The 23488-nt window shown below is 36.4% G+C and overlaps 2 long non-coding RNA genes across 2 annotated transcripts in view; one reads left to right on the top strand and one right to left on the bottom strand.

The window, feature by feature from the left end:
* LOC126809895 (uncharacterized) overlaps positions 1–22129 on the bottom strand; it is a 35928-nt gene extending 13799 nt beyond the window's left edge. The window contains exons 1-2 of the long non-coding RNA XR_007674975.1: positions 22115–22129; positions 1795–2069 (exon numbers count right to left, since the gene is read on the bottom strand). This is a non-coding gene — a long non-coding RNA (uncharacterized LOC126809895). The remainder of the gene's footprint in view (positions 1–1794; positions 2070–22114) is intronic.
* LOC126809897 (uncharacterized) lies at positions 11926–15982 on the top strand. The gene is made up of 3 exons (XR_007674977.2): positions 11926–12170; positions 12630–12698; positions 13994–15982. It is a non-coding gene; the product is annotated as an uncharacterized LOC126809897 (long non-coding RNA).
* Positions 22130–23488: the final 1359 nt, after the last annotated feature.

The following is a 23488-nucleotide window of genomic DNA, read 5'->3' as shown; positions in this document are numbered from 1 at the left end:
TGGGGGTGGGGTGGGGAGAGAACCCCATATCCCTGTTTGAGGCTCCGCGGTCTGTCACGTTGGAACAGGGACCCCCTCCCCCCCCGGCTCTTTTTCCTTCACACGCCCCTGTGTTTAACGTTCTACTCTTCTGCACCGACGAGGCTAATGAAGCTCAACATATATTGCCTTTGTTAAGACTGTATATTCCGGATGTGACGCATCAATAAGAAATTAGCTGGCCTAAAATATGAGTGTCCATATAAAAAAAATTGCATTGAATTAAATCTCTGAAAAAAAATTATTTAAAATTTCCTATTCCTGTTGATTCATTATATGAATATAACGTATTAAGTTGCCGACACAGGTAGAACAATACAAACATTTTAAATCCAAATAATGTTCAATGCAGATAAGCGAACCGTGGCAGGAAAATGGGCAATCAAACACCTGGTTGTACCCTAGAAGGAAAATACGAACATTCGGTGTTGTATCTCTAAAATACAGTTGATACTATGTCACGTGCGTGACATTATTGATATAATGAAATAATAATTTAGGACGTAAAATTTACAACTTTAAATCTATCGTATAAAATTCTTGGTAAAACACAAATGACTATGTATAAGTACTTTATTACGTTCTGACATCGCCCATTTATTGACATCATAAATCATTCTCAATTAAATACGTCATAACTTATTATATCATTTCTAAATTTAGTGATGACTCCGAAAGGGTCACAAAAAATATACAACTGCTTTATTACACAGCTCGGTGTTTTGGGTAATCGACCCCACCCTCAACAATACAGTAATTTCTAGCTGTCAAGGGTTACTTTTGTGTGCACACCAATTTGTGCACACACTTTTGTAGAAATTGGAAATTGCGGCGCCTATATTCCCATACCATTACAAATTATTCCCAAATACATTTTAACTAAGTTAATCAATTGGTCAATTAATTCCTGTTTTGTCAGATTTCAGAATTCAGAGAGCGGGAGGGTTTAACATCCACTCGACACAAGCGATGTCATTTCGGGTCTAACACATTGTTCAGTTTAAGTTTAATAATTCGCTTGTGCGTTGGGGTCTTCAGCAGTGGGAGGAAACCGGTCGACCTGGAGAAAATCAACGAGGTGAGGGCAGTTAACTCTACCCCCCGGGGAATCGAAACTATGCCACTTGACTCAATGACAGACCTTCTTATTTCAACGCACACACTTTAACAATTTGTGCCCCATCCCCCGCCCACCAGTAAGAAGAAGAGCTACCCCTCCTTGAATAAGGTTAAAATAAAGTGATCCGAACGAACAAACCCCATACACTTAAATTTTCATTTAGAAAGATTAAAGATTAACGCCCCTCTCCCTCGCCCCCACTCTCTCTCTCGGTAAACAGGCGGGTGTCACTAGGCATAAATCCGAAGTTTCTGTACAAAAAGATGAAATAAGTTATTTATTCGAATAAAGTAGGAAAGTTTGTGCGCAAAAGTTGACATAGATAATTTCAAATTTTAAAAAAAACCAAAAAAAAAACCATTAAAATTTTAATTTCGCTCTTTGACTTGATGCCCCGTAGATACCCAAGGGCGGTGTGGCGCAATAGTGCACTGTTGGCACCGGCGTCCTATTAAACACACACTCTCTCTCGCATATAAGCAAAGTTCAATTTAATTTTGTATCATTACATATCACTGAATGGCGAAAATCGCCCCATCCAGTTTAATTTAATTGAATAATTTTTCACTCAAAAAATAAACAAAGGATTGAGACAAAGGATAAGTTCTAGATAAATAACCAAAATCTGAACATACCCCAGTGTTTGGACCAGCAGGTGATCCCGTTACAGTCGATGATGGTGCGCCATCAGTGGAAGTGCTGCTGGTACTGTGACATGCCACAAATACGGAACATAAAACCAAGGCAGCGACAATCTTCATCGTGATGAGTTATTTTAAGCGATAACTAGAATTAATACTGGAGAACAAATTTGTTTCACGTCTGCACGGCTCGAGCTCTGTGTTGCTGTCTGTCTGATAACCGTTGACGTCTGCGGGTGAATTTATTTCCTTTTGCTGTGTCACATGATCTGTCATCAAGTGTATTCATAGTAACCATGCAAAATAAAATAATATAAAAACGCAACACTATAATTTGATCAGAGCAGACATTATCGTTAACTAGGAATATCATCATCATACAAAAGATTAATCTTCGGCGCACAGAGAGAGAGAGAGAGAGAGAGAGAGAGAGAGAGAGAGAGCGAAATGGGGTTTAACGTCCACTCGACACAAACTAGGTCATTTCGGGACTAACATATGGTTTAATTTTATTTCAATAATTCGCTTGCGCATAGGGGTCTTTAGCAGTAGTAAGGAAACCGGAGGACCCGGAGAAAACCCACGATGTTGGACAGGCGACCCTACTCCTTGTCACGTACAACCGGGGCGACTCAATGACAGACTTTATGATACAGCGCGCGCATGCTAACCATTCAGCCATCCCCCCCCCTTCGGCGCACAGTTAAAACAATAGTATTACTTTACAGCTGTGCAAGGTGACTCATTCATCCGAGGTCTTGGGTTTATTATTAAAGATGCATTATGTAAGAGCTAAATCTGTCTATTGTAGGTCGTGAGTTTGGTTTTATTTTGATAACTCCACTCAGAATAAAGTAATTTGAATGAAATTTTCAATATATTCATTTTGCATTATCTATATTGGAACTATTGTAACAAGAACGACCAGCTCTTTATCTAAATTTTACATAATGTATCTTTAATGTGTCACACAAGGTACATTTACGTAACATTATTCTGTTACAAACTTAATTCAAAAGAACATTGCCCGACCATAGTGGTCTATGAGACACTAGATATCAATATAAGTATACATACAAATAAATATAAGATATCCCATTATAAACATAACCCACATCCCTTTTATAATGTGTGATCTTCTTTGATACAGGGCGAGGGGGTGGGGTGGGAGCATGCCACGACGAACTGCTGAATGTCTGAGGATTGGTGGAGCAATTACTCATTATTAAGACAAAAATCAAAAACGTCCATTTTCACTTTTGATAGTGTATCTCTTTGCGATTGAAATGGTGTCGCCAGAGAATTCGCCCATATGAACTGTTTATGTTCATGTGTAGGCAATTGGCCTGTTATTAACATACACTGGTTACCTCTAATAAAAACAGCAGTGCATTTCCGCAGTTTTGTATTGTTTCTGAATAACCTCTACTTTCTTGAAGAGTATATATGCGTGTTATATTCGTGTCCCCATATGCTGCATATAGCACCATTATAGGTTTTATCGGATACGCTTTCATTACGCATGCATCTAGAGCTATATATATATATATATATATATATAGGCGTGTTATATTCGTGTCCTCATATGCTGCATATAGGTTTTATCTATTACGCGTTCAAAGCCGATTTTATTTGATTATGTCTCGACATTGTATATTATCTTTGTTGACTATCAAATTAGTTCCCTTATGTGATCAAAGCGAAGCGAGTATGGGTCATGAGAATAGTATTTGATGAGAGAGAGAGAGAGAGAGAGAGAGAGAGAGTTTAACGTCCGCTCGACACAAACTAGGTCATTTCGAGACTAACACAAAGTTTAATTTCATTTCAATAATTCGCTTGCGCCTAGGGGTATTTAGCAGTGGGGGGAAACCGGAAGACCCGGAGAAAACCTATGAGATTGGACTGGCAACCCTACTCCTTATCAGGTACAACCCAGGAATCAAAACCACGCCAGTTGACTCAATGACAGGCCGTATTATACAGCGCGCACGTGCTAACCATACGTCCCCACCCCCAATATTTGATGAATCACTGCTGAAATGAAATAAAATGGGGTTTACTGTCCTACTGTTCTGCTCCGAACTGGGCTAATGCAGGACCATACATACGCCATACATTGTGCACTACGGCCTACTTTTATATCGAATTCCAACTGTCAAGGGATCTTTTACGTGCACGCGAATGTGTAAACGGGACCTATATATAATATATTGGTGAAAAATAATGATAAGTCGAGCGCTCGAGAACATATAATCGAGCACGTCTCAATCGATGTTTTAAGCTTGTGCATTATTTAATACTTGTTCGTTTTTACAGCCCATTCAAAGCTGCTGTGACGGAGCGGATACACCCCATCCCTACTCAACTGCCACACAAAAAGGGGGCATATTAGTATCAAAGAAAAGGGACGTAGAAGTATGTTCGCCGTGGTGGTGGCGTGGAACTATATACTTTATCAGCATGGTTACGCTCTAATTCCCAAAGTAAGGCTACTGAATTTACTTCCCTTGATTCGATGTGTTGTTTATTGCTTGCAATGTCTGTTTAGAATATGCATGGTTTGTCCCCGGATTTGTCTTATAGGTTTAATTGTGTGTGGTGCGGTCCTCCTACATTTACTATTTAAGTCTTCTCGTTGTTGGGGTTGCCCTAGCTGACCGGTCACATCTGTCTTCCGGTCGTGGTTTAGATTGCCGATGTGAGCGTATGTGGCTTGGAGATAAGGGCGCCTTCTCAACCTCGTGGGTTTACTCTGAGTACTCCAGTTTCCTCCCACAGAAAAGACTCCTGCGCGTGAGCTAAGCATAACAAAATAATACAAATTGTCTGCGATATCACCATCAGTGGAAGCGGACTTTAAACATTAATAATACAAAAAAAGGCTTTTCGATCGTCCCCTTCAAATTAATACAGGAGTAAAGTAGACATTTTGGTATTCTACTCAATACTTCAAACTAATCGTCTAATCGATAATCTCTCTAATCCTGATCGATTGATTTTAAAACATCAGCCATCTCTTCCTTATCAACACTAATTCCAACGTTACCCGGTAGAAAAATCTCGAACAAATGACTGTTGAGTTAATACTGTAAATACCTGTCACTTACTGTACACACTGAAGTTGACCAGATAACACAGAGAGAGAGAGAGAGAGGTTTAACGTCCACTCGACACAAACTAGGTCGTTTCGGGACTAACATGGTTCTATTTTATTTCAATAATTCGCTTGCGCGTAGAAGTGGGAGAAATCCGGAGAACAAGAAGAAAACCCACGAAGTTGGACAGGCGATCCTACTTCTTGTCACGTACAACCGGGGAATTGAAAGCACGCCAGCTGACTCGATGACAGACCTTATGATACAGTGCACACGTGCTACCCATTCGGCCACCCAACTCCCTGACCAGATAACGGAGAATAAAACAAAATGGGTCTCAACGTCCTCATTCTCTGCATCAACCTGGCTAACGAAATGAGATTTAGCGTCCTAGTTTCTACACCGACTCGGCTCCTGACTCAAGAAGACGAACATAAACCATGTGTTGTGCTATAGATGGTGTTCCAACTTTCAAAGGTTCTTTTACGTGCAGGCCAACGTGTACACCAGACTTGCGGTTTTCATCCCACCCGAATGGCTATAGGGAATATTAGAATACACTGACTCGGCTCCTGGCTCAAGAAGACGAGGATACGCCATACACTGAAAAAAACTTGTGTTGGATCTCAACACAAGTACTTGTGTGAAATTTATTCTACACAAGTTATGTGTTGTTTTGCATTGCATTAACACAAACTTGTGTTCTTTTTAATGCATTAACACAAATCTTGTGTTTTTTCCACATAATTAACACAAGTAATGTGTACCGTCAACAGATATTTTTTTTTTTAAATTTGAACTCCATACAAAGTCTTAATCCGGGGGTCCACAAGTAAGAGAAAGGTATTTTTTACTCAGACAATATAGCCAGACAGACTTGAATGCTAATTGGTGTTAAGATGTCTGTAGTTAAAATAAAGTTGGGCCCAATAACCTGGTAGATCAAAGGCCTGTTTAGCGCTCATGCCCGGTGTGATTTTAACAATTGACTCCAAATGCGTTGACAAGAAAATAAGTAAAACTGTTATTGAATGTGATTGGTTGATAAAATCAACGTACTATAGGCTACATTTTGTCTGCGATATCATCTCGGTGGAAGCGGACATTAAATGAAGTGATTTCACACAATTAATTTAACATTTAACAACGTGCTGAAATGATTTTGGAGCAGTGATATGTTTGACAAATGTAAGCTAATGGTCACATAGAATACAAGACCGCAGGTTTGTGAATATTTATATAAAAAAAATAATACCATGTATGTAATTTAGCATCGATATTGTTTCTCTGTATAATATTAGTATTTCGTTTCCTTAAAAAAAACTCCAACAATTTAAACCGGAAGTTCATGTTTATAATATGGCGCGGTCAGGAAAAAAATTTCGGCATGTTATTATCAAATCTGTTCAATTTTTCTGAAATCATGCTTAATTAACATTAGTTGTTCGGCGCTACGATGTTGTTCAAATACTTACATTACAGAATCACATTATGATTAAAGCAGAAACGGTTCGACTTGAACCAGCAGGTAAGAATCTGTTTTGAAATTATATCTTGGGAGGTTGGATTGGCGTTGGAGACCCGATTGGCGGCCATTTTGATTCTTGTTTCATGATTTTTTTATATTATAACGATTTTGCCAAGAGTAGACATAAACGCGGGCACAGACTAGAAAAAAATCTTTTTACACTTTTGTGATAGTTGAATTGTAATCTAATTTATGTTTAAAAAAACAACCTTAAATCTAATAAGCAGACGGAAGATATGGACGAACAACAAGAAGAAGTTATGGAGGTCCCAACAACTGAACCTATGGAAGTAGAAGAATCGTTTACAGCCGAAACCCGATACGATGTGCCAGTTCCGGTTATGGAGTCCTCCATCTCAGACGATGCCGACGTTAGTGTCTTCTGCGACGAAGAACCCGTAGTGGTGTATCACTATAAACCTCAGAATGCCTCGTTCGGCATTTCTGTCCAAACGAGGCAAAAACGTGTCAAAATTTTTGCCCCGATTTTGCCTCGTTGTAACGAGGTAAAAAAAATACCTCGTTTCTCTGGAGTTCCAAAACGTGTTTTTTTTTAAATTGCCCTGATTTTGGAACGAGGTATTTTGTTCAGAACGAGGCTGGGTAAAATTGCCTCGTTTACTAAACGAGGTATTTTATCCAAGACAATTATTAGCGGTATTTGCTGTCAACAAATAGAGCCATACAAATAATGTTCGGACCATCATGTGACCAATTGCAGATCTACAAATTAGATTATTTATTTGGGACATGATATTGTTCATAGTTATGGCTTACTACACTGGAGTTCTATTATGTATAATAAACGCTTCCCGAGCGAAACAAAACATAACAATGTCACGTGCCAATATTACATATGGCGGATACAAGCGTTCTTTGATTACATGCTGTTTGGTTTGATTATTAAATAATACGGCAATCTGTATATATGGGAAAAGGAGAATGAATTTCCCCAAATCCAAAACTAGATGACTGGAATATTTATTGAATGGAAAGTAAATATTTTATAAACAAAAATATTCGGATTTGCAGTATCCTAGCTTGGATGGATTTGTGATTTGAATCTCGAACTCAGTGTTTTATACATTTTATTATAAAATTGTAATAAATGTTTTACATGAATGAATAAAATCTACAATTTAAAACAGTACAATAACATTGTGATTTGACGCTCTACAAATCACTAAGAGTATAACAATTGCTTGTTGAAAAAGCGTTAATAATATGTTTTTTTCCATTTATTATTTTTTAAAAATATATTCAAAAAGATTGCGTCTTTTACAGATTTCAATACAACCACAAATGGTTGATTGTTTTAATGCTAAGATAAGTATTAATGGTTTGTATTTGAAAATCAAATTATATAAGCGAAAAATAGTAAGATACATTATGTATATCTTAAAACACGCCCATCTCAGTTACTACTTCGGCGAATATCATTTGATAATTTAGATGATCAGAATTAAACACCGTTTTGCTATGTTATTATTTTTTTATGATTGGGTGGGGGTATACTTAATTAGGGGATTGGATTGAAAGATTATAGCTACCATCTTATGGAGACATAATGTGTGGTGCATTTACGGTCTTATAAAGCTCTATTCTTACATAAAGAATTCTTGATTCGCACGGAAGTGTTTTAGCCGTGATCATTTTAAGTCATGCTTATGCCAAGATCTGGGTAAGTGTTAATTTAACTAGATATCAGAAAAGTACCACGTTTTCATAAATGTACTCTTTAGATAAATTGTACAATATTTATCAGTTCACTAGTTACAATAAAATCATGCATTATAGCTATTTTTATTTATTTATCCCTGGTGCTTCAAATTCAATTTAGGGTGCCTCAACATATTTAAAAATATGTTTTAAAGCTTTAGGTCATTTTATTATATCTTTCTACCATAAATAATAGCCCGAATTTAGGTATGCCAAAAGTTAAAGAAATATAAACAGTTTAACGGGTTAACGGCATATTAATAGCTTTATTCACTGAGATGGTTCCTTTACTTATAGTTTATTTTTCGAATTGCTTTTTGTATTTATTTAAATGGAAATATTAACAGCATTCTATAAGTCAATCCACGAACATACCCAATTTCAATATTTGCGTGTTGACCTTTAACATCACACTTAGATCCTGTACGCTTTGTGTCTTACAGTCAATACATGTCATGAAGACCTCTTTAGACATAATTTCGTTTATAATACTTTACTCGTTTCTATTGAGTTGTTTAGCAGAAGTAACCCATGACAACAATATGTTGAGACGACTACGTAACAGAATAGGACGATTCAATGTTATTAAAATGACACAATGACAATTTTAATTTTATTACCAACCCTTTCACAATATTTGAATGAAATATCTCACACAGGGTGTTAATCTGTTTTCAGTTTCTATTCCAATTCAATAAAACATTTAAAACATTTAATACATGTCTTGGTTTGATTCATTATTTACAATTTAATACGTTAATCGTGTATTTTAAATAATACAGTTCAAGAGATCAAAAAATTTCCAAATTTATATATTCAACATTACACGTTTATACGTGTATAAACATTTATATGAAATATATTATAAACAGATATGCTATGACCAGAGTTGCCATTATCTTTATTATTCGACTGGAAAACTCCTGTCATTCACTCTGTCGTTCGACTGATTCATCATTCACGTTGTCATTTCCGAGTCTGAAATTTGGGGTATAGGGGTAGCTCGGACCGGGGAGTAACATAGGCCAGGTGGCGTTAGTCTACCACTTCCGGTTTCGGAGTTATGACCCCCGAGCGAAGCCGGGCATTCTTCTAGTATATAAATAAATATATAAATAAATCATCTTCATGGTCATCATCATGGTCATCATCATGGTCATCATCACTATTTAACACCAATCATCGTCGCCTGACAATTACATATTTTATATTTTGTGATAGGTAAAGTGTGTGGGGTTAAGAACAATTTAAATAGCTATGTTATATTTTGTGATGGGTAAAGTGGGGTGTGTGTGTGTGTGTGTGTGTGTGTGTGTGTGTGTGTGGGGGGGGTCATTATATATAACACAATATAATTAGTATTAGAATTCTCTGTTTTTCTGTTAACATTTCAAATATCTATTTAGTTTTGATGTATTAATTTACTTTTTCCTATGATTTTATGAATAAATAATAATCTTACAAAAACAAAAACAAATTTTGTTTCCTTCTTTTATCAAACTTTACAGGTCTAACAGAGCAAAGAGATGGGTCCTGCATAAAAAGGTTGCTATACTGTATATAAATTGGGGAAAAACACAACACAAGTTTTTGTGGATGGTTATACACAAGTTTGTATGAAACCACACAAGTTTCAGAAATTTCAACACAAGTTCAACACAAGTTTCAAAAATTTCAACACAAGTTTCAAAAATTTCAACACAAGTTTCAAAAATTTCAACACAAGTTTCAAAAATTTCAACACAAGTTTCAAAAATTTCAACACAAGTTTCAAAAATTTCAACACAAGTTTCAAAAATTTCAACACAAGTTTCAAAAATTTCAACACAAGTTTCAAAAATTTCAACACAAGTATTGTGTAGATTTTCACACAAGTTTCAACACAAGTTTGTGTTGTTTGATAAATTTTAACACAAGTTTTGTGTTGTTTGATAAATTTTAACACAAGTTTTGTGTTGTTTCAACATTTAACACAAGTTTTGTGTTGTTTCAACACAAGTTTTGTGTTGTTTCAACACAAGTTTGTGTTGTTAAATAGAGACACCTTACTTGTGTTGAAAACAACACAAGTTTGTGTTCTTTCAACACAAGTTTTTTTTCAGTGTATTATGTGTTTTGGCGGACTTTTATTTTAAATTCCAACTTTCAAAGGTTCTTTTACGTGCACGCCAACGTGTACACCAGACCTGCGATTTTCGTCCAACCGGAATGGCTATAGGAAATGAGAATAAAATTGAGTTGAGTGTCCTAATTTTCCGCGCCAATCGGGTTGAGGAACATGCTGCCGTGACAACAAAGTTTCCGCCTACTCTTCATCAAATTTTTACTGTCTAGGGGTCTTTTAAGTGTACGCCATAGTGTACAGTGTTGTACAGTGTGTAGATTTTCACACAAGTTTCAACACAAGTTTGTGTTGTTTGATAAATTTTAACACAAGTTTTGTGTTGTTTCAACATTTAACACAAGTTTTGCACACGTTTGTGTTGTTAAATAGAGACACCTTACTTGTGTTGAAAACAACACAAGTTTGTGTTCTTTTAACACAAGTTTTTTTCAGTGTATTCTGTGTTTTGGCGGACTTTTATTTTAAATTCCAACTTTCAAAGGTTCTTTTACGTGCACGCCAACGTGTACACCAGACCTGCGATTTTCGTCCAACCGGAATGGCTATAGGAAATGAGAATAAAATTGAGTTGAGCGTCCTAATTTTCCGCGCCAATCGGGTTGAGGAACATGCTGCCGTGACAACAAAGTTTCCGCCTACTCTTCATCAAATTTTTACTGTCTAGGGGTCTTTTAAGTGTACGCCATAGTGTACAGTGTTTGACCTCGGGGTTTTCGTTCTATCACAACAATTAGACGATTTTCCTTGTGAGGCCTGCAACACCGACAAAGGAAGAAACCCCATTATCCAGGAATGTTTGATCCAAATCTGCCAACAAAATCCAAATCATGGATAATCGTGTTCATGTAAATCCCTAAATGTATAGTCTAACATTATTATAAAATATATGCCACTCCCCATCCCCGTTCATGAATCACACGAACAGCCATGATCATTCAAAAATTGCACAAAAGACCGTTATGCACGTACATGAAATAACCATTAGTTATTTATATTAATGACATTAAAAATATACGGTACCATAGCAGGGTTTAAGTATTAAATTATGGGAGGCAACCTGAGATAGGTAAATACAAGTGCTAAAAGCCATTTAGTCTTTAGATAAATAAAATCAAACAAAAGAATTAATTGTCTTATATTGGTATATATGGGGGTATACGGGACAGCCGTAGAGTATTTGTTTCATTTTCTATTCAATTATATAAAGTGTTTATTTATATATCAACCCCCTTTTAAAATGTCTTTGATTAAACTGCTCGTTTAAGATCAATCAAAGTCAATATATTTTTTGTTCAATGATACGTATTAGAAATAGAATTAAAATAAGTCAATATTTTGTAATAGAAAAAAAAAACAAACTACGCCATACTAAACTTACGCTGTCTTCCTACAATTAGCTCCGATTGGGAACAGACACGAATCCCGTTGCCGATTTTAGTCGAACCACTAAGTATACTTATACAAATTTAAGAGGTATTATTGAAATAAAACTCAACCATATGTTAGTTCTGAAATGTCCTAGTTTGTGTCGAGTGGACATTAAACCCGATTTCTCTCTGTGTCGAAACACTAAGTATACTTATATAAATTTAAGAGGTATTATTGAAATAAAACTCAACCATACACTGTAAGCCTTTTCTGTAATTTTTACAGACTTGTTTCTGTAAAACGCCTACAGCGCAGGTCTGTTATCCTGATAACAGACACGAGTCTGTTAATATTTAAGAAATACAGAATTTCGTCCGTAAATATGACATACGGGTGTTTAAATTAAAGTGACGTCATCGGTCTTCCTGGGCGCCATTACTGCGAAGACCGTTAGTTAGCGGCAAAGAGGAATCCCTCAACATCGAGCACAATAGTTGAACACTACAGTCAATACCAAACATTGCAGTTTTAGGTAAGTATACAGTAGGGACACATCTTTGTTTGACATAGATTGATTCTTAGCATTCGTAAAAATGTACGGTAACTGATTTATGAAATAGTAGGAATAGACTCTTCTACTTCTAGACAAATGGACATACATAATACATGATACTCACATACACTGTCACAGTGTTAGTGTTAGCACAGAGTAAAAATACACTCTGGTGTTAGTGCTAGGCCTAATATTTTTTCGCATTGTTTTTGGAGGCTTCAGTTCTAGTTGAGGCTACTCGGATGACATAATAATAACATTGATATAGAAAAAAATATATGAACTATGAAGGGCTAACATTTCTGGGCTTCATTAAGTTCATAGTCTCAGGTCTGTAGGCTAGGCCTACCACTGAAAACCATTATTAAGAATTTATTGAATTGTCAATGCATTGTCTGGATAATGATCTTTAATTTTTTATTTTACTAATTTTTTTAGGCACAGCTTATTGCATCCTTGAGTGCCATTCCTGTCATCTATAGAGTGGGCTACCCAGCCTTTCTCTGGGTTAGTAAATTTTTTTCAAAGGTAGGCCCTACCGGTAAAGAAAAATTATAAGATTGAACTTACTGAAGATAATAATTTTGGGAGTTGAGCGCATTGTTAATGAAAACCAACACTTCCTGCCCTCTGCTTGGACCTTGAAATTTGAGGGGTGGTTGGACGAATGGTCTAACCATGGAGCTTATATAAAATCCATGGTCTAACATGGGCCTTAGTTAGGTCAGAATGAAGCCTATGTCTTTGAGTCAAGTGGCGTTGAAAGGAGTAAGATTGCCTGACTAACCGTGTTCATTTTTTCTGGGTCGTTCGTTTTCCTCCCACTGTTTATAAAAGACCTACGGTTAAAGCGATTATTGAAATAAAATTCTGTTTATTAGTCCAAAAATGACCTAGTTCGTGTTGTGTGTGGATGTTAAATCCCATTTCTCTCTCCCAGCTTGAACCTTGGGGTAGGTCTTATTAGCAACAGGTGAATCCTATTTTAGTCTGCTTTTAGATTTACCTGTCATAGGTGCAGAGTCGCCACTGGTTAGTCCAAAAATCTGATCAGAAACCCAAGATGCGGTAACGATAGAAGAAAGCATGGGTTTTAACCCGGAAAGCAATTGGTGTTACGTTAGTTACAGCTACTACCAATATGAATCATGATCAGAAAAGTTCAACCTAACTTAAAGGAGCTAAATCTGTATTCTTTGGCCCCGAGAAATGAACACAATGGGTCGCAACGATAATAATCTATTATGAATGTCTATAAACTGATTTACATTCAGTCGTTTCTGTTTTTAGTGTAATTTGTAATCAGTTATGCTCGGCGAAATATGTCCAAATTGAATGGCAGCCTGGTTATTCCAGTATACACTGATAGTATTTGTGATATGTTTAGTCTCCTGGGGGGTTGGATGGCTGAATGGTTAGCACGTGCGCGCTGTACCATAAAGTCTGTCATTGAGTCAACTGGCGTGGTTTCGAATCCCCGGTTGTACGTGGCAAGGAGTAGGGTCGCCTGTCCAACCTCGTGGGTTTTTCTCCTGGTCCTCCGGTTTCCTCCCACTGCTAAAGACCCCTACGCGCAAGCGTATTATTGAAATAAAATTAAAACCATATGTTAGTCCTGAAATGACCTAGTTTGTGTCGAGTGGACGTTAAACCCCATTTCTCTCTCTCTCTCTTTAGTCTCCTGTTTGTGGACATGAAACTTCATTTTCTCGCACATTTAGCTCCCTTTTCCTTAATTAAAATGTGTTCTTTTGAAATGGATGTCATAAGAAACAACCTGATTGAGAATATTTGTTTTGCAGGTGCATTTTTGAAATTAACCCAGATAACGCACAGAAATCATGAAAAAGAGGAAGACTCGAGTGTGCCAAAAAGTGATATAACTAATCACTAAACTGTCAAACTTTAAATGGATGAAGTACAGTTACAACAATAGCAACAATATACCGGTACTGTGAGAAGGTATACGACGGTATAGATGCCACATTTTGGTTCAAGGTGCTTTAAATTCTGGACCACGGTTTGGTTAATGTGGTACAGATATTTTAACTGTCCATTTTCATGCGATGCAGAATACTCCCCTGTAGTTCATGTGACAAGAAGGAGAAAAGATGGCTTTCGGCAATGAAACATGTGTCCCGCTGAAAGTACATTCCCCTCCGGCGAACCACAAATCACGGATATAGGAACATTTTGAATCAAAAACGTCAGATGGAAAAGCAGTGGCTAGGGAGCTGGAAACACGTCCAAGAAGAAATACTGTGATATGTATCGTTGCAACCTATGATGCAATAATGTTCATGCATGCAAACTTTAGGGATAGGCCTATTGAGTTTATGGTTAGTTTTTATACACCAGCACATAGTGTGTATAAAATAGGTGATAAGGGACCGAGCCACAACCCTTTTATGAGTGATACTTTGTAAATGAGACTTTAAACGCACTGCAAGAAATCTTTTTAATGAATCTTCTTAATTAAACTTGATCTTCTTATTGTACTTTTGATAAGATGTCCGTTTACTTTAATGGAAAAATCTTTTGGTCATTTAATTTGTCCATCAACAATTTGGTACATTTGTAAAATTATCCTCAGTTCATTTTGTCTCTAAATATGCGGCCGTGTTGCATAAACATTAAAATTGTGTAACTCTCATCTACACATTTCATTTTGGGACTGGTTCATTAACTTTGTCAGTAGTCGAGTTCCATCTAAATTTTTATCTACGAGACTGAATCAATTTATGCCATTCTCACTAAGGAATGTACATTCTTAGGCAGAGTTATTGTGCAAAATTTAATGATATACATTTTCAAACAGAGATTAAGCTAATCATTGAAACAAGCTGTACATTTAAGGTGGAATAATAGGAATTCTGCATTGATGCTGTTCTTGTTTTAAAGTCATGATACTTTTGGGGTTCAATAATTGTTAGATTTTAAATTGTTCATTTAAACATTTAGAATGCAAATTCATTAATTCCAAAAAATTGAATGATTTCATTAGATCATGTTTTACTGTTATAATTTACTTTCATGTTGTTGATGTTTTAAATAATAGATTTGAGGTAAATATTACAACACCGTGGTTAAGATTTTAGAAAAAGATTTGAGGATAATTCTATTGTAACACACTGATTATATATTTGTAGAATAGATTCAGAATGTTGTTGTTCTACTATAAAAAAAATTCATTTGAATATTATAATGTAAATGTTACATGTACAAGAATTTGAATGGATAATTTCATTATTGTTAAATTTATATTTTGTTGCTACCCATTATTTGATACATCCATGGAAATTTTCACATACATTTTTTAATTGCTGGGAATTTTTGTTTGCTTGTCTTGTGAGAACTTGATAAATATTTTGGAGAGTTATTTCCCTTGTTAATAGGGCAACAAATTCTCTTTTTTTTTTTTAAAGTCGTCACTATTCCATGTACAAATGTTCATTATTATTAATGAAGAATTATGAAAGGAGCTTTGTTTTTGTTGAAATATACTACCAAACTGCTTGACAGCCAAAGAATATGTTAGATCTCTAAACATTCTCCATATTGTAATATCAAATCTGCTCTTGATCAAATGTGTTAAAAATATGAATTTGTGGTTGATAGTTTTTTTTTTTTTAAGGCAGTTGTTAGCTTTACTTACTGACAGTAATCTCCAATTTCCAGTATTTTCAGGTCTTTTATTATATCTTAAACTATCATGTAAAAGCATTTTTGAGGAATTAATTGTATCTTATATTGTTTTGAATAATTAAATTCTGTTTTAAATCTTAAGTAAATGTCTTTTTGATGCTTATCATACCATAAGTTTTTTACAGCTGTAAAACATTTTCCGTAAAATTTACGAACAAATGGCTGGCAGCTAGGTTGCCAATCTTTGGACGTAATTTTTACGACATGTTCGTAAAAATATATTTACGGTGTGTCGTAATTTTTACGTACATTGGTTGGCAACCTAGCTGCCAGCCATTTGTCCGTAAATTTTACGGAAAAAGTTTTACAGTGTATGTTTGTCCTGAAATGACTTAGTTTGTGTCGAGTGGACATTAAACCCGATTTCTCTCTCTCTGTTTCGAAACACTAAGTATACTTATAGAAATTTGAGAGGTATGTGTTCTGCTTCCCTTTACAAAAATGGGAAAGGTTTATTTAGCCTTTATGGGTATGACAGATGTGAAATGGAACAGAACCGAGTTACAAAATAATATACTAAATTTTGAATATGGCGGAAAAAGTTCTCTTTGCGTAGAATGAAGTTAGGTATTAGAACTTGAATTGAAGTGTTTGTACATAGAGGACAAAAGTACATGTAAATTATGTTTAAAATACGTAATAAGATAGCTATTGAATATTTCAATTTGCTTTGTACACCGCATTAATTATGTTGTCATGACAACAAGTATACGATTACATATATACCTGATGCTCAACTATAATACGCTAAGGCGTGTTTTTAAATTGACGTCTTAAACCCTACTTTCATTTTGTTTAATATTAATAAACTTTATAGCCGTGATCGAACAATTGACTTCTTAAATCATACTTTCATTTTTTTAACATACATGTATTAATAAACTTTATAACCTTGATCGAACAATTGACTTCTTAAATCCTACTTTCATTTTGTTTAATATTATAAACTTTATAACTTTGATCGAACAATTGACTTCTTAAATCCGACTTTATTTTTTTTAAATTTTTTATTATTAACCTTGATCGAACAATTATAAACTGTAATGCCTCGGAATTGTTTTGTACTGAACTTCAAATTACAAGTGAGATTAGCAACGGGTCATTACGTCTAAATTCCTAGAGATCTCGGTTATACGGCACTGACACCAGGTATCCTCGTCAAATCAGGACAAATCCCCGGTTGTACGTGGCAAGGAGTAGGGTCGCCTGTCCAACCTCGTGGGTTTTCTCTGGGTCCTCCGGTTTCCTCCCACTGCAAAAGACCCCTACGCGCAAGCGATTTATGTAAATAAAATTGAACCATGTGTTAGTTCCGAAATGACCTAGTTTGTGTCGAGTGGACGTTTAACCCCATCTCTCTCTCTCTCTCTCTCTCTCTCTCTCTCTCTCTCAAATCAGGACAAAACCAAGCTCCGAGTTCGCAAAGCATTCTCAGACTTAAAGATACATTATGTAAAATTTAGATACAGAGCTGACAATTCTTGCTATAATAGCTCAAAAATAGATAATGTAAAATGAAAATATTGAAAATTTCATTCAAATTACTTCATTCTGAGCCAATAGTTATCACTGTTTGTAGTTTTGACAAGATGTGTGCAGTATGGTAACCAGGGCACAGGTATATTCGAGACTTAGCCTCGCTTTTCCATTTTTAAATTAAATTTTTAAATGCCACGGAGAGTTGATTATGGTCTTGTTTTGTTAAAGGAGCTAAATCGCTAATATTTGGGACCTAGAAATTGACACAAATGGGTCTCAACGCATATAATAATATAATGTAAATGTATATGAACTGATTTAAATTCAACCGTTTCTGTTTTTACTGTAATTTCTAATCAGTTATGTTCGGTGAAATACGCCAGAAGTGTCAATAGAATGGCAATCTTTAGCGTCTGGTTATTCCAGTCTACACCGATGATATGTATTACGCATAGTCTCCAGATAAGAATATAGCGTCACCATTTGACATGACTTGTGAAATATGTCTAGCCGCGTTTTTTGAGTCCCTTGTTCCAAATGGCGCTGAAAGGCATTATGGTACACGATTCGTGTACCAATGGTAAAATGTTTATTTTGTCTTGAATATTGGATATCAGAAACCCATATTTTCCCTGTAAAATCACAAGAACAATGTTGATTTGAATTGACAAATAATTTGTGTTTTCAATGTCGAAGATTTTTGATGATATTGAGTTACAGACTTAGCTACTTTAATGTAAAGGCAATTTGCTGAAAATTTCATTCAAATTGATCCACTATGAACAGAGAACTAAGCGATTGAAATTTCCGCCTATCCTCGATCATCATTACTAAAGTCAGTACGATAAACAGCATAGTATCTATTATCCATTTAATCGTTAAATCGTGAAGGAAAGTTATGCAGTAAATCGGCTCATAATCCACTAAAGATCGCAGGCTACCCATGCCATCTAGTGTTGATTATGGTCTGGATAGGTTAATTAATGTCTAATTAATAATTTAGATAACATTTCAGGCCTAAAGAAAGACCTGCAATAGACATATTTGCCTCTTGCATTATGTATATTTAATAGTTTATATAACATTTCAGAACTAAAGACCTGCAAATAGGCAGATTAAGCACTTGCATAATGTATGTTTAAGTTACGAATTTAATCAACTTTTAATCAACTTTTAATCACTGTTTATGAGAAATATCGTTGATCCAGAAACACAAAACTTTGCACATACAGTTTCTTGTTGTATTTGATACAGAAAGGGCTATATTTTAGTTAAAAACAAGACGAACAATTTTGAGTAAATTCTAAACTTAAGTCTGAGAATGCTTTGTGAACTCGGGGCCAGGGCTATTTAATACGTTTTAATATATGTATGTTGATAGCCTAAGTTTTGCGAGGGTGCCACAACGGCGAACACTTTATGTCTTCAACAAACGAAACCGGAATTGGATGTAACGTATCGTCAACACCAATGTGTATATTGGACGTCGGTTTTTAGACACTGTCCTGCAACACCATAGGCGTACGGGGAAATTTTTGACTGGGGGCGGGGCGGTGGTGGTTGGTGCCCAAAAAATGTAGTTAGGTTCTTAGTATGTTACATAATAATAACAAATTCGTTGTTAAATTGGACACATTCAAGAACACAATATTTTTTTTATACAACTTTTACAAAGTACAATTGTGTGCCCAAATTTTCCCAGAATTTGGTGCCCAAAATGCGGGGGGGGGAGGCGGCCAGCACCCCCAGCTCGTACGCCTATGTGCAACACTATCAAGGTAGAAACGGCCAACGCCGGGAGCGAACCCGAGACTCCAGGGTTAGTGAGCCAACGTCTTACTCAGTGAGCCACCGTGGCTCCCTAGTTATATTGTGTACTAGCTGGATACCCAGCTTCGTCCGGGGGCCAAATTCGCCCGTGGCCCAAATTACACGGCCTAATGTGGGAGGTGGATCGTGGCGAGGAGGCGTGATGGACGAACATACACACACACACGCACGCACACACACCCACACACACCCACCCCCTACATCTTTAATTTCATCTATATAGATAGATAGATATACTTTAGACAATTGGAATATTGAGATTCGAAAATATAGCTTCATTGATCTACATTGTTTATTACTGTCGCAGCTTGTTACAGATTTGATCACCATGCGCCATAACATTTTTATTGCCTGTAGATCCAATTGTGTTCATGTTTAACATAATCATACTATATGTCTCTGCAATTTGTAATAATTTTAAAATTTAAATGACCGTACGACCATTGCCCGAAGGCCCAAGAGCATGTACCCATATTTGGTAAGAATGTTTGTATGTTTCCTTTATGGTTGATATCGTCCGGAATCAGCTGATATTGAGGGTTTATTCTCACGAAGGCACAGTTATTGACCGTAACGGATTAAACGAGGTCGTTTTCGACGACTTCGTGGGAATCCAGCTCTTAGGGATTAAAATCGTAACAATGGTGTTATAGATTGTTATGATAAGAATTTAAACATTCATAATCCCCAAAGTAACTAATTAACCAAAATTATAGCATCATTTTTGGCATAAGAAATGAAAACATAACTACACTATAACAACAATTAATTTAATTTCGCCAAAAAAGACACCCTGTCTAAATACTCGAGTAAAGTCAATTCCTCTTCCTCATGTCTTCCTTTTAATTCCTGGAGCTGGGTTTGGATTTGAGCATATTTATATCTCTTCCTTGGTGGTTAATATTTTGTTCTTGTTGTAGAAATGTGATCATTTCAAAAACATTCGGATGGGATTTTCCAACTAGCTTCTTGATTCTTGCATGCTATCCTTCCAGAGTGTTGTTGGTTCAGAGTGAACATAAATTCATAAAATCTTTAACACCGTTAATTGGGTCCTAATAGCAACATGCCTCTCTTCAAACGAAAGCCGACAAGTAGATATCTGCGCCTTCGTGGGAAGGATCAATTTTGGTCACGTTCTGTAACTGCGCCTTCGTGGGAATACACCATATTGAGAACTTTTGTATTGTTTATTCCTTTTGTATTGTTTATTCCTTTTGTATTGTTTATTCCTTTTGTATTGTTTATACCTACTCCGCGTGTCTGCGCCAATCGAGATAAGAAATGAAATGAAATATGGTTTTATGGCACGTCAGCTCCAACCGGGCCTATATTGCGCCAAAATCGAGATAAGAAAGAGGGATATACATAATGTCGAGCAGCTTTTCCGCGTACTGTTCATGAATTCCAACTGACAACGGGTCCTGTACCACTACAAGGAGAGAGAGAGAGAGAGAGAGAGAGAGAGAGAGAGAGATGGGTTAAACTTCCACTCGACACAAACTAGGTCATTTCTAACTAACATGTGGTTCAATTTAATTTCAATAATTCGCTTGCGCGTAGGGGTCTTTAGCAGTTGGAGGAAACCGGAGAACCCGGAGAAAACCCACGAGGTTTGACAGGCGACCCTACTCCTTGTCACATACAAGGAGAAACCAGACAAGAAAACCATCTGCGTGTCTGCGTCAACCGAGATAATGACAATCTGAATAAAATAAAGATCTATATTTTGTTTCGTTTTTTTTTATACTTTCGATGGCCTACACAACATGAAGATCTGACCGGTTGTAGCGATAGGTCGCGTCAGAGGTCGTCAGACATTTGATTAACCAATCAGCATTGGTGTTTCTAGTGGATTACCCACAGTTCCGTGCGCCACACGCCAAAAGCTCGCTGTAACATACCGTTTCATTATCTAAACCCTCACGCCATCCAGAATACATCAATGATAACAATTCTTCCAGATCCGAGAGTAGTAAAGACAATTAAAACGAAATTTTGAACTATAAAAAAAGAAACGAAATAGGATCTGTGTTTTAATCAGATTGAGATTCTAAAGACGGGTATAGCTTATTTCCTTTATGTAATATTTTCCTTGTTATAAATCTTTTCAGCTGATATTGAAAAGTCTGTTTTGTTTAATTCATTTGTGAATATATGAATGTACATCTTGATACTACTAAAACATCTGACATTTCCGTGTGGCCAAGCAGAGATGAAACTCACATTTTAAAAAGAATATAGGAAGCTTATTCAAACCATACATTTCATTATCACGGCTTTCCTGAACCCATTACTGACACGGATTTATAAACATTTTGTGCTCCAAAAAAGTAGTTTCAATAATGATAGAGGATTCTAACTGGCAAGTGTTTCTGCGATGGTTAATCATCCACTCTACGGAAACAAAATTGACTAAGTGAAAAGTTTATTCCATTGAAGAGTCCAGCGGAAGAACGATCTATGTCACATTTTTGTCTTTTCGCATAAAAGGCAAAACGGACTTTTGGACGAGAATGCTTGATGCGAACAGAAAAACGAGTGGGTTTAATTACAACTTCAAAATGATGTTTAATACGAATCATAATTACCAGTACAACAACTGACTTCAACTGCTTAGCCAAATTAAGGTCAAATAAAGGGTACGATGGACGTATTTGTCCGGGAGGCCATTTCAGAAGAGCCTTGGTTCGATGTGAATCCGATCGTTTTTACCTGAAATTGATTGTTCCACAGAAAGCTTATACAATTTGCTACCAGATGGCGCCATTAGCTGGGGTTCGTTGAAAAAGTGACTTAGATCGTTCTTCCGCGGGGCTCTTCAATTGCAAAGTAGTTGGAGAAATTTGTTAGAAAAAAATCACTTACAGCAAATGGTTAGATTTTAATAACCATTTTGAAAATATTACCTGTAAAATCTGATAGTGGAACGCATTGGAAAAATGAACTGGTTCTGCTTCGACTGGGAAAATGAAGACGGGCATACGCCATACAGTCTGTCATACGTATAGTTCCTCCTTGTTATTTATACTAACTTGATATTCGAATAAGCCGTATCTCATATATTTCATATATATAGTTTCTCCTTGTTATTTATACTAACTTGATATTCGAATAAGCCGTATCTCATATATTTCATATGTATAGTTTCTCCTTGTTATTTATACTAACTTGATATTCGAATAAGCCGCATCTCATATATTTCATATGTATAGTTTCTCCTTGTTATTTATACTAACTTGATATTCGAATAAGCCGTATCTCATATATTTCATATGTATAGTTTCTCCTTGTTATTTATACTAACTTGATATTCGAATAAGCCGTATCTCATATATTTCATATGTATAGTTTCTCCTTGTTATTTATACTAACTTGATATTCGAATAAGCCGTATCTCATATATTTCATATGTATAGTTTCTCCTTGTTATTTATACTAACTTGATATTCGAATAAGCCGGATCTCATATATTTCATATGTATAGTACCCCCTTGTTAACGAGAAAGCGGCGTCGTTAGGATTTCAAGTAGTTTCCGTGAACTTAATTCATACGGTTCAAGTGCTTGGCTGATACGTCCCGCAACACAAAATTCCGATGGTCTTTTTCGGTCAACAACGACATCGAACACGGGACATCCAGGTTAGGGAGCCGATGTCTTACTAACCGAGTCACCGCGACTCCCCGGTGGAACGTAATTAGCACTAGAGTGGAGAAAGAATGCTACCGCATAGATAATAGTAAGTGCTCCAACATAAATAGACCCCCATAAAACAAACGTGCCCCTTTCCTTGGGGCCCCTTACATTGGACCCCCCCCCCCCTCCAGTGGACTTGTGGGCCCTGTCTCAGGGTGTTCATATCAAATTCTCTCCCCGGATTCTGTTTTTTCTTTCAGGTTTATTCTTTGAGATTTTCAAAAAGAAAATCGGGTCTGAGTCTGGCGCCCTATGGCGCCTCAGCTTTAATCTGTACTAACTAGTTCGGGGGTTGGATGGCCGAATGGTTAGCACGTGTGCGCTGTATCATACGGTCTGTCATTGAGTCAACTGGCGTGGTTTCGATTCCCCGGTTGTACGTGACAAAGAGTAGGGTCGTCTGTCCAACCTCGTGAGTTTTCTCAGGGTCCTCCGGTTTCCTCCCACCGCCAAAGACCCCTTCGCGCAAGCGAATTATTGAAATAAAATTGAACAATATGTTAGTCCCGAAATAACCTAGTTTGTCGAGTGGACGTTAAACCCCATTTCTCTCCCTTTCTCGTTATGGTTACGCAAACCTCTACA

Source organism: Patella vulgata, chromosome 2 (assembly GCF_932274485.2).
Source record: "Patella vulgata chromosome 2, xgPatVulg1.2, whole genome shotgun sequence".
NCBI classification, from domain to species: domain Eukaryota; kingdom Metazoa; phylum Mollusca; class Gastropoda; family Patellidae; genus Patella; species Patella vulgata.
Note: the sequence above shows the minus strand (reverse complement) of the source record. Positions and strands in the feature narration are given on the sequence as shown.